The sequence below is a fragment of the Polypterus senegalus genome, chromosome 15, assembly GCF_016835505.1.
Source record: "Polypterus senegalus isolate Bchr_013 chromosome 15, ASM1683550v1, whole genome shotgun sequence".
NCBI lineage: Eukaryota > Metazoa > Chordata > Cladistia > Polypteriformes > Polypteridae > Polypterus > Polypterus senegalus.
The window spans coordinates 6,270,772-6,284,024 of NC_053168.1; the positions used below are offsets into that span (position 1 = coordinate 6,270,772).

The 13,253-nt window shown below is 43.0% G+C and overlaps 1 protein-coding gene across 1 annotated transcript in view; it reads right to left on the reverse strand.

Annotated features, from left to right (window-relative positions):
* ulk4 (unc-51 like kinase 4) overlaps positions 1 to 13,253 on the reverse strand; it is a 459,640-nt gene that overhangs the window by 122,953 nt on the left and 323,434 nt on the right. The gene's annotated exons all lie outside the window — the stretch shown is intronic.

Consider the following 13,253-nt stretch of genomic DNA (forward strand, 5'->3'; position numbering starts at 1 on the left):
TTTATACATCTAACTCTGTAATTCACTAAGAAACCAGTTGCATATGTGCTAGGACTTGCTCCGTCCATATGCAACTGGTTACTGGACTTTCTCACCAACCGCCCCCAGTCTGTCAGGATGGGCAAACACACATCCTCCACCCTTACCCTGAGCACTAGTGGGCCGCAAGGATGTGTACTAAGCCCTCTTCTCTATGCACTCTTCACCCATGACTGTCAACCCATCCACCAATCAAACATCCTTATATATAATTTGATACTGTCCGTATGTATGGTGTTCACGTCAATACCCCGTATGTATGGTGTTCACGTCAATACCCCGTATGTATGGTGTTCACGTCAATACCCCAGATGTATGTTGTCTGCGTCAATACCCTGTATGTATGGTGTTTGCGTATAAAATATCAAAAAATATGGCGAATGTTTAAATTGAAAGAAAAATACTACAATAAAAGGCAAATTGCCATGAACCCCCTCAAAATACTCCCCCTCGCTTTGAACAGACTTATCCTATCGTTCGCGCCATTTTTTGAAGCAGTTCTGAAAGTCCTCTTTCATGAGCGTCTTTATTTGCACTGTCGTGGCCCCCTCGATGACCTAATCGATTTGAAACATTTACCTTTCATGGTGGTTTTGACTTTGGGGAAGAGCCTGAAGTCGCACAGAGTCCGGTTAAGTGACTAAGGTGGATGAGGACACACCCTAATGTTTTTATTTGAGAGAAACTGCCGTACCAGAAGCTATGTGTGACACCGAGCATCATCAAAATTTCACGTTGATGCGTTGTTTTTTTATGGTGGCTGGAGTGCCAATTCTGCCACCAACGCCCAGGTTAAAAAAAATCAAAAGGAGCGTAAAACAAGACATTGCAAGAAACCCGTTTAACTCTTTTAGGGCGGATGTCGACTTTTGTCGACAGGAGGGATAGAGGGCGATAATCAGCTGTTAATGGCGACAAATCTCACTGTCACGTCACAGGCATTCCCTCTGTGCTTGGAGGAATGCTAGACTCGTTGACTCAGCAACTAATCCTAGCGTGTGCGTGAGTTGCGAAATGTAAACAATGGCAAGATGGCATCGACATGTGACAAGGGAGCGAAGCGAGTGCAGAAAAGAAAACCCTCGGCAGACAATGTTTTGCACATTATCGCGGAGTCGGACTCTGATTTTTCAGAATTGGATTTTATTGACAGTGATCAGGAGATCGAGCAAGAGAGTGAGAAGCTGGCATCAGCTGATGAAACACCAGCCGATCCCGCGCCAGCGGATCTGCTGCCAGTTGAGCGTCTTCGTGCAGCGAATGCATCTACAGCAAGGTTCGCGTGGGATAAATACACAGACATTGATCCGTTGAGAGCCGATCTGGGTACCGGACTTCACAAGACGGCATGGCTTGCTGTTGGACACGACAGATCACCAGCTGCTGTACTTCAGGCTGCTCTCTCCTGATGCTGCTTTTCAGCTACCGTCAGAAGAGACAAACAGGTAGGCAGAGAAATTTTTTGAATCGTGGGCTGCGTTTGCATTACATTCTCGTTTTTCAAAGTGTAAACCCACAACAAAAGACGAGATGAAGCGTGCTGTGGTATCACAAATAGAGATGGGACAGAACTGGTGATATAACTTCAGGGAGCATTGGTCCAAACGTGCTTTGTCCCCTGGTGGCTTTGGTCAGGTTATGCAGCATGGTGATAGGTACGTGATGCTGCTGCAAAGTTTGATTCACTTCTGTAACAAACAAGCAAATCCCATGGGGTGAGCCAGGCTATAATGCCATGCATAAAGTTCATAAAGTTTCAGAAGATGAAAAGAGGTGACAATACGGTTTTCATGCGGGCAGAAAACTTGGCGGCAGTGGAATGGCACGATGGCAAAAGAGTGATTGGTCTCTCTACAGTACACACTAACAATACATGTGAGAAAGTGCAGCAACAGACAATTGAAAAGTAGGCACCACAGCAACACGTATTGTGAGCAGTGCAATGTGGCAGTGACTGAAATTGGCTGCTCTGAGCGACATCAGACTGTGCTGTGTAAAATGTATGTGATATGTTTGTGAAGTCATAGAGTATGCAGGCTCATACAACATGCAAGACAGGAACATTTGTCAAAAGTAAATATTTTTTGTTGATTTGAATTGTTAAACAATTGCTTTGTGTTCTTTTTTAAAAAATGTTAGTTTTTGGAAAAATATTCAGCCCTGGGAGATAAGAAACAAAAAAAAAATTGCCCTAAAAGAATTAAAAGTAATATAATATATCTCCCCAACACTGCGGATCCTCCTTAGCCCCAGTACTCCGTTATAAGCAAATTAAATTCTTTCACCAGGATAGATTTACCTGATTGATATAAAATAATTTCTCAACTGGGACCCTCCACCTGCGTCCTTGACCCAACACCAACAAGTTTTTTCAAAGAAGTATCAGGCGTGCTAATTGATAATATTCTTGACATTGTAAACTCGTCACTAGATACGGGGGTCTTCCCAGACTGTCTTAAGACTGCTGTAGTTATGTAGAAAAATAATCTCGACCCCTCTGCTTTTGACAATTTTAGACCCATCTCTAACCTGACGTTCTTAAGTAAAATTCTAGAGAAGGCCGTTATTATACAGCTAAATGGCCACCTCAATAAACCTGCTATTCTTGATAAATTTCAGTCGGGTTTCAGAACAAATCACAGCACAGAAACTGCACTCTTTAAAGTAGTAAATGACTTGCTGGTCAATGCTGACTGAGGCCGTTTATCTGTTCTCATCCTCTTAGATCTGAGTGCTGCACTTGACACCATTGATCACAATATTCTTAGAAATCGCCTCAGTCAATGGGTGGGCCTCTCTGGCAGTGTCTTAACTCTTTCAGGGCTGATGTCGACTTTTGTCAAAATTCAGGGGGTAGAGGATGGTAACCGGCTGTGAACTGCGGCAAAACTCGCCCTTGTGTTTTAGTTCGACTCTCTTTTCTAGAAGGAAATTTAAGAAGCTTTGTTGATTTCACCGAGATTCCCTGCGTGAGTAGCGAAGAGTAAACAATTTCGAAAATGGCATCGACATCTGGCGAGAGACTCAAGCGAATGTGCAAATTAAAATACCACATGGACGTTTAACGCATTATCACTGAATTGGACTCTGACTTGTTGGACTTGAAATTTGATGCAAGTGATCAGAAGATGGAGATCGAAAACAAAAGTGTAGTACCAGCATCAGCTGATCTGTCCCCAGCTGATCTCGTGATGCTGAATGCATTTGGGTAGCTGATGTGCCTACGGCAGCATTCACCTGCGTGGACCACCGCTAATGATGATGACAAGAGGTACAAACCATATTGCATGACACTGCGACTGCCACAGCTGCTGACCTGCTGTGCGAAGACAGCCAAGGCAACCGGCCCACCGTGCATTCCTGCTGGCCACTGAGGTGCCCCCGCGCAGCCACAGAGATGCCAAACATGCGCCAACAGCAGCCACAGCACATAGCAACAGACGTTTTAGGTGTGACACCATCGCTTTGTGTGCTGAGTTTTTTTAGAAAAAATTTTCTGCCCACAAAGAGTCAAATTGGTCTGAATCCTACCTGGCAGGTAGAAAATTCTTTGTTAGTTGTGGTAATTATACTTCAAAGACCCCTGATATTCTATATGGTGGTCCACAAGGCTCTATCCTAAGTCCGCTGCTCTTTTCGATCTCCACGCTTCAGTTACGTCAGATTATCTCGGGGCACAACGTGAGCTACCACAGCTATGCTGATGACACACAACTGTATTTATCAGTAGCGCCTGATGACCCCGACTCTCTTGTTTCACTGACACAATGTCTGACTTGTGTTTCTGAATGGATGAGTAGTCACTTTCTCAAGCTAAATAAAGAGAAAACTGAAATTGTAGTGATTGGCAAAAATGGATACAATGAGGTTATTAGAAATAAACTTGATGCATTAGGATTAAAAGTCAAGACAGAGGTAAAGAATTTAGGGGTAACTATCGACTCGGACCTGAATTTTAAATCACATATTAATCTGATCACTAGGACAGCATTTTTTCACTTAAGAAACATAAGTAAAGTTAGACCTCTTATATCATTGAAAGACATTGAGAAATTAATTCACGCTTTTGTTTTCAGTCGACTAGATAACTGTAACGCACTCCTCTCAGGACTACCCGAAAAAGACATCAATCACTTGCAACGAGTGCAGAATGCAGCTGCTAGAATCCTAACTGGGAAAAGAAAATCTGAACACATCTCTCCAGTTTTGATGTCACTACACTGGTTACCTGTGTCATTCAGAATTGACTTTAAAATACTGCTGATGGTTTACAAAGCCTTAAATAATCTCGCCTGATCTTATATATCGGAGTGTCTGACATCTTATATTCCAAATCGTAGCCTTAGATCCTCAAATGAGTGTCTCCTTAGAATTCCAAGAACAAAACTTAAAAGAAGTGGTGAGGCGGGCAGGCGGCCTTCTGGAATCTGGAATAGCCTGCCAATAGGAATTAACCAGGCAGATACGGTTGAGCACTTTAAAGCACTGCTAAAAACACATCACTGTAACATGGCCTTCTCATAACTTCATTTTAGTTTAATCCTGATGCTCTGCATATTCAATTAATTCCCATTACTATTCATGGTGTCTCCAAAATCCATACTAACCCCCACTCTCTCTTCTGTTCTTTATCCGGTTTTCTGTGGTGACGACCTGCGCCACCACCACCTGATCAAAGCACCGAGATGTCCCTACATTGATGGATTAAAGGCCAGATATCTACACGACCATCATCATCAAGTCCTTCCATAAGAACCCTAAAAACAATGAGGACTGATCATATATGTTGGGTAGAATGCCTAGAGGGGGCTGGCTGGTTTTGTGGCCTCGGACCCCCTGCAGATTTTATTTTTTCTCCATCCATCTGGAGTTTTTTTTTGTTTCTTCTGTCCTCCCTGGCCATCGGACCTTACTCTTATTCTACGTGTTGTGTTAGTGTTCTCTGATTTTAATTCTTACTTTGTCTTTTTTTTCTCTTTCTTCATCATGTAAAGCACTTTCAGCTATGATTTGTACGAACATGTGTGACAGAAATGAATGTTGTTGTTGAAAATGTTCTGGTTTGGGGTTGCTTTGGGCAGCTTGCAGCCATCGAGTTCAACTCTGAATTCTGCATCATATCAAAGTGTGCTTGAGGTGAATGTCCAAAAGTCGAAGTTGAACCAGAAATGGACGTTTCAAAATGATAATGATCTGAAGCACACTAGCAAATCCACCAAGGAATGGAGAGCTATGGGTAGGCTATGTCAACGTCCTGATTTCAAGCCCATTTGAAGTGTTGTGGGGGCCATTTGAAATGGGCAGGACATGCCCAAGAAGAAGAAGAAAAACCCACCAAACATCTTGCAACCGGAGGAATTTTTGCATGGGAGGAGTGGACAAAATGTCACTGAGTTGACGTCAGAGACTGCAGGAAGTCATCATTCCTCTAAAGGGGGTAATAGCAGCTTCTGAGGCCAAGGGTGGACTTACGTTTTCCCCAGAAGACCATTACATATGGATATTTTTGTTGGCTGAGAAGGCAAATTTTCCTTGTGCATTTATTCAGGTAGATCACCTTTATCTGTAGGTACAGTGCTTCCTTGGGGTGCACTTACTTTTCACAAGGCTGCGTATATGTATGTGTGTGAAATGTGAGAACATGCGTAGATCTTAAGTGTCACGCGGTATACAACCAAACAGCCTAATGTCACAAGGGAGCTGGAAACAGATTTCTACATCAAGGTGTTAATTCATTTCTTTTAATTTAATTTGCAAATCGCCACCAGCCAGTGACACATAATCAATAAGGAATTAATTGAGGAGGACAGATGAGCTCGCATGGGGATGAATGGAAGTGGATCAGGGAGGCTCGCCGTTAAGCAAAGCTCTCTCTGCTACTTGGGGTCATGGACGACCGATGTCTGGAATACAAAAAAATGTCTTCCCATTAATTCTTTGATGTATCGAGGCAGACAGACTGCACAAAGTGTCCATGGCAGGTTTGGTTAAAGTGGGATATAAAAACGAATTATACTCAACTAAGACTGAAGGTGTGAATCATTTATTTATAAAAATATACAACTAATAATAAAATAATAATACTTTTTATTTATATAGCACCTTTCCCATGATCTATGAACAATAATTCTATAAAGTCTTCACCCCTGGACGTTTTCGCATTTTATTGCTACACAATGTTTAATCACAGTGGAATTAATTTGCCATTTTTGACACCGATTGACAAAAAAAAAAGGCTCTTAAATGTCTCTGCAATATTAATGACAAATATAAAATACCAGTAACGGCGTAGTGCATGATAACGTGCAGTGAGTACACTTGACGTGACCATTCCTAGTTTTCATTCTCTTTCTCTGTTTACCATTTGTTTGATTAGAGGTTGATGCGCCTGCTGTTTCCTGAGCAGCTCTTCTCTTCTCCACCCTAGCGGCCCTCTTCTTCTCTTCTTTCGTCGCCGTCTTTTCGCGTTAAAACTGATTAAGTCAGCGTTTGTGTTGCAATTACTTAGTGCGTTTTCTTTAATTTTTCACTTAAGCTGGCACTTAAGTCTTCAATCCACCTCAAGAATGATTTAAGATATGAAGACGTAAAGGAAGTGACAGTGAAGGTGGTGGGGATGAGAACGACAGCCGTACACGTGCGCCATATGACCGCCCTGCTGGCCACTGCCAAGAGTTGATTCTACAACTGAATAAAAATAAAAAGAGGGATAACCTTGGAGGTCAATTATCACCCCAAAGCGCACAGTAGATGTCACGTAGTATATGTGTACCCTAATTTTAGGTCAATTGGTCAAACGGTTTTGCGAGCAACAGGTGCTTTACAATCCTGGACAGACAGACAGACAGCCACGGTAGCGTATTTTATAGAAAGATTTCTCCTCTATATGCTCTACCAGACACACTCCTTTTTGGATGAACCAGGCAGTTATGTGAGGATTATGCTTTTTGATTTTTTTCAACACCATTAGACCCTCCATTCTTAAACATAAACTGGACAGGATGGGAGCGGATTCCACCTTCATCTCCTGAATTCATAACTTTTCAAACTGGGGAACTGCGTTTCTGGTACGGTGGTGGGCAACGATGGAGTCCCACAAGGGACTGTTCACCTTATACATAGCAGACTTTAAATAGAAGTCAGACGTTTTACACATTCAGAATTGTGTATGAGGAAGGGGAATACGGGGATCTCAGTGACTGGAGCAATAAGAGCTGCCTGGGTCGGAACATAATGAAGACCAAGGAGAGGAGTGTGGATTTCCACCGGTCTAAGCAACCCATTCAGCCTGTTAATGTCCGAGGGGAGGACACTGAGGTGGTGCAGACTTATACATTTATATCTAGGTGTCCATCTACATGACAGACTGGACTGGTCTGTGAACACAGATGTCCTCTACAGGAAGGGGCAGAGCAGCTTCTTTTTCCTCAGAAGACTCAGATCATTCAACATACGTAGTGAAGAGCTATCTGTGTTCTATCAGACCGTTGTTGCCAGGGTCCTCTTTTTGCTGCTGCTTGTCAGGGAGGCAGCATGACAGAGGCTGGACAAGCTGGTGAAGAAGGCCAGCTTGGTGTTGGGTAGGACTGTGGGCTCACTTTGAATTGTGGTGGAAAGGTGGCTGGGGAAGAAGGTGCAGGCCGTCCTTGACAATTGCAGTCGCCCGCTCCACAACATTTTGGTGAGTCAGAGCAGTAAAAGCAGCCGCCGTAGAACTGAATGCTTTAGAAGATCATTTCTTCCTACTGCCGTGAGATTTGATAACGCTGTTGCCAACACAAGTCACTCACGACCTGGTCACCACTCTACCTTCCAACACTGTCACAATCGACCTATTTGTACTTTTTATTAGTCATTTATGTTTGTTTTCCTTGCTTTTATAATAATTTTAACTGATGTGTTTGAGCTACTAGATGCCTTAATTTCCCTGAGGTGATGAAGTGATGAAAAAGTATTTCATATAGTGCCTTTCAGATCTATCTAATATATAGTGCCTTTCACTCCTACCTATCTATCTATCATACACTGCCTTTCATATTTATCTATTATATAGTGTCTTTCACTCCAACATATCTACCATATAGTAACTTTCATATCTATCTATATTTCTTTTATATAGTACCTTTCATATCTACAGTGGGTACGGAAAGTATTCAGACCCCCTTCAATTTTTCACTCTTTGTTATATTGCAGCCATTTGCTAAAATCATTTAAATTAATTTTTTTCCTCATTAATGTACACACAGCATCCCATATTGCATGGGATTCATAAAAGCAGTGTTACTGTTTGTGATGCACCATCTGTTGGAGTGACAACTGCAATGCATTTTATTACTACAAATGTTTGTGATGCGCCATCTTTTGGAATGACAGAGACTTAGTGACCAGATGGACACACTTTTCTTTTAAGTTCGATACACATATACTTCTGCTCCATGTAGGGCAAGTGTGCAAAAATAAGAAACAGCAAACACGGTCATGACTTTAACCTCCTTAGTGTTACAGTTTTCTGCATTTGACTTATATGACCGACATTATAAAATACCAGAAATTATATGATAAAATCAAGTACCGACTTATCCGCGAGTATATATGGTAACTAAAACAGAAACTTTTTTCATGTTGTAGTAATAAATCCACAAAATTTTGACGTGACTTTGTTAAATGGTGCGACTCAAACCACCTACAACTGAACATCAGCAAAACCAAGGAGCTGGTGGTGGATTTTAGGAGGCCCAGGCCCCTCATGGACCCCGTGATCATCAGAGGTGACTGTGCAGAGGGTGCAGACCAATAAATACCTGGGACTGCAGCTGGATGATAAATTGGACTGGACTGCCAACACTGATGCTTTGTGCAAGAGAGGAAAGAGCCGACTATACTTCATTAGAAGGCTGGCGTCCTTCAACATCTGCAATAAGATGCTGCAGATGTTCTACCAGATGGTTGTGGCGAGCGCCCTCTTCTATGCGGTGGTGTGCTGGGGAGGCAGCATAAAGAAGAGGGACGGCTCACGCCAGGACAAACTGGTGAGGAAGGCAGGCTCTATTGTAGACACAGAGCTGGACAGTCTGACATCCGTGGCAGAGCGACGGGCGCTGAGCAGACTCCTGTCAATCATGGAGAATTCACTGAACAGGATCATCTCCAGACAGAGGGGCAGCTTCAGTGACAGACTGCTGTCACTGTCCTGCTCCACTGACAGACTGAGGAGACCCCACACTATGCGACTCTTCAATTCCACCAGGGGGGTAAACGTTAACATTATACAAAGTTATTGTCTGTTATAAATGCGTCACTCTCTCCACCCTGCATTTTTTAACTTGCACAGCATTGTATCACTGTATGCTGCTGCTGGAGTAGGTGAATTTCCCCTTGGGATTAATAAAGAATCTATCTATGAAGGTAGGTACACTCCAACATCAAACACTGCCACAGAATCTGATCGTGTTCATCTCTGACGGGAGAGCGTCCCCCGCGCGGGGAGAAGAGCACGTGGCCGTGATATCTCTGGCAATGAGCAGCTACCCTCTAAGACACACGTAAGCTCTGATCTCTCGAAAACGTCAAACGTTAGTCCTTAACAATCTGTAGATGATAATGTCTGCTGAGCAAACAGGTATCGCTAGCTAAGTGCAGGCAAGGTGCGCTCCAACACGTGGCGAGAGGTAGGAGGCTGGCGCGTGAGTGAGGAGGGCCCTGCCCGGCTCCCCCTCCCCTCAGCCCACAGCCTCTGTCTCGGATCTGCGCGAATAGATCGGTACCGCAAGCGAACTATGATACTTAGCATGATGAGAGAAGTCGCAAAATCAACCCGGAATGTTCAAGCAAACTCTAGAAAAAAACCCAATCTCAATCCATCAAGTAGTTGTCTCGTGAAAAGTGGACAGACAGACAGACAGATGTTGGATTTTATATATATTATCCAGATATCGTAATTCCAGTGGGTCACAAGTTTACACACACTTTGTTAACTGGGTCTATAAGCAGCTTGGAAAATTTCAGAAAATGACGTCTTTAGGCAATTCGACAATTAGCTTCTGAAAGCCAATTAGCCTAACAGGAGTCAACATGTGGATGTGTGTTAAGGCTGACCATCAAACTCGCTGCCTCTTGGCTTGACATACAGTGGGATTCAAAGGTTTGGGCAAACTTGTTAATAGTCCTTATTTTCCTGTATAAATAGTTGGTTGTTACGATAACAAATGTCCGTTAAATATATCATATAGGAGACACACACAGTGATATTTGAGAAGTGAAATGAAGTTTATTGGATTTACAGAAAGTGTGCAATAATTGTTCAAACAAAATCAGGCAGGTGTCTAAATTTGGGCACCGTTGTCATTTTATTGATTCCAAACTTTTAGAACTAATTATTGGAACTCCAAATGGCTTGGTAAGCTCAGTGACCCCTGACCTACATACACAGGTGAATCCGAGTATTTAAGGGGGTCCATTGTAAGTTTCCCTCCTCCTTTAATTTTCTCTGAAGAGTAGCAACATGGGGGTCACAAAACAACTCTCAAATGACCTGAAGACAAAGATTGTTCACCATCATGGTTTAGGGGAAGGATACAGAAAGCTGTCCCAGAGATTGAAGCGGTCTGTTTCCACAGTTAGGAACATATTGAGGAAATGGAAGACCACAGGCTCAGTTCAAGTTAAGGCTCGAAGTGGCAGACCAAGAAAGATTTCGGATAGACAGAAGTGACGAATGGTGAGAACAGTCAGAGTCAACCCACAGACCAGCACCAAAGACCTACAACATCATCTTGCAGCAGATGGAGTCACTGGGCATCGTTCAACCATTCGCGACTTTACACAAGGAGATGCTGTATGCGAGTGATGCAGAGGAAGCACAAACAGAGCCGCTTGAGGTCTGCTCAAGCACATTTGGACAAGCCAGCTTCATTTTGGAATAAGGTGCTGTGGACTGATGAAACTAAAATGGAGTTATTTGGGCATAACAAGGGCGTTATGCATGGAGGAAAAGAACACAGCATTCCAAGAAAAACACCTGCTACCTACAGTAAAATATGGTGGTGGTTCCATCATGCTGTGGGGCTGTGTGGCCAGTGCAGGGACTGGGAATCTTGTCAAAGTTGAGGGACGCATGGATTCCACTCCGTATCAGCAGATTCTGGAGACCAATGTCCAGGAATCAGTGACAAAGCTGAAGCTGCACCTGCCGGGTCTGGATCTTTCAACAAGACAACGACCCGAAACACTGCTCAAAATCCACTAAGGCATTCATGCAGAGGAACAAGTACAACGTTCTGGAATGGCCATCTCAGTCCCCAGACCTGAATAGAATTGAAAATCTGTGGTGTGAGTTAAAGAGAGCTGTCCATGCTCGGAAGCCATCAAACCTGAATGAACTCGAGATGTTTTGTAAAGAGGAATGGTCCAAAGTACCTTCAACCACAATCCAGACTCTCATTGGAACCTACAGGAAGTGTTTACAGGCTGTAATTTCTGCAAAAGGCGGATCTACTAAATATTGATTTCATTTCTTTTTTGTGGTGCCCAAATTTATGCACCTGCCTGATTTTGTTTGAACAATTATTGCACACTTTCTGTAAATCCAATAAACTTCATTTCACTTCTCAAATATCACTGTGTGTGTCTCCTATACGATATATTTAACTGACATTTTTGATCGTAACAACCAACGATTTATACAGGAAAATAATGACTATTAACAAGGTAGCCCAAACTTTTGCATCCCACTGTAATAAGAAAATCAAAAGAAATCAGACAAGACCTCAGAAACAAAAAATGGTGCACCTCCACAAATCTGGTTCAGCCTTGGGAACATTTTCTAAACATCTGAAGTTTTTTCTGTACAAACAATGATACGCAATTATAAACACCATGGGACCACCGAGCAATCATGCTGCTCATGAAGGAGACTCATTTGTCTCCTAGAGGAGAATGGACTTTGGCATGAAAAGTGCAAATCAACCCCAGAACAACAGCAAAGGAGCTTGTGAAGATGCTGGAGGACATAGGTAGACAAGTATTGATATCCACAGTAAAATGTCTGACATCAACATCACCTGAAAGGCTTGGCTGTGAGGAAGAAGCTGCAGGTCCAAAGAAGCCATAAAAGAGCCAGATGGCAGTTTGCAATGGCGTATTGGGGACAAAGACCCGACCTTCTGGATGACTGTCCTCTGGTCTGATAAATCCAAGATCAAACTGTCTGGCCATAATGAACTTCGTTAGGTTAATCGGGAGTCCACCTTATGTGAAGGATTTAGGAGTCGTATCGACTTCCAGACAGTGTTCAGAAGCCATTAAGAAGGCTCACAGCATGTCAGGTTATATAGCGCCTTGATGTGTGGAGTACAAATCACAGGAGGTTCTGCTAAGGCTTTATAACACACTGGTGAGGCCTCATCTGGAGTCCTGGGCGCAGTTTTGGGCCTACCAGACATAACAGCACTACAGAAAGTTCAGAGAAGAGCGACGAGGCTGATTCAGGGCTACAGGGGATGAGTTATGAGGAAAGATTCAAAGAGCTGAGCCTTTACAGGAGATGAAGAGGAGACCTGACTGAAGTGTTTAAAATCATGAAGGGAATTAATCCACTGGATCGAGACGGTTATTTTAAAATGAGTTCATCAAGAACACGGGACACTTGTGAAGGGTAAATTTCACACAAACATTAGGAAGTTTTTCTTTTCACAAAGAACAATAGACACTTGGAATAAGCGACCAAGTAGTGTGGTGGACAGGAGGACTTTAGGGACTTTCAAAACTTGACGTGATGTTTTTTGGAAGAAATAAGTGGATAGGACTGGCGAGCTTTGTTGGGCTGAATGGCCTGATCTCATCTAGAATGTTCTAATGTTTGGAGGAAAAAGGGTGAGGCAATTCAAAGAACACCATCCAAACCATCAAGGGTGGGGGGCTTTGCTGCAGGAGGGCCTGGTGTACTTCACAAAACAGATATCATCACGAGGAAGGAAAGTGACGGAGAAATACACAGCTGCAAAATCTCAAGAGCTCGGCAAGAAAGTAAAAGCTCAGTTGCAAATGGGTCATCCGAAAATGGACAAGGACCCCAAGCAGACCTCCAAAATTGTGGCACTGATGCCCTTAAGGACAACAAGGTCAAGATATTGGAGTGGCTGTCACAAAACTCTGACCTTAATCTGATTGAAAATTGGTGTGCAAGCAAAAGAGGCCTACAAACCTGTCCCAGTTAC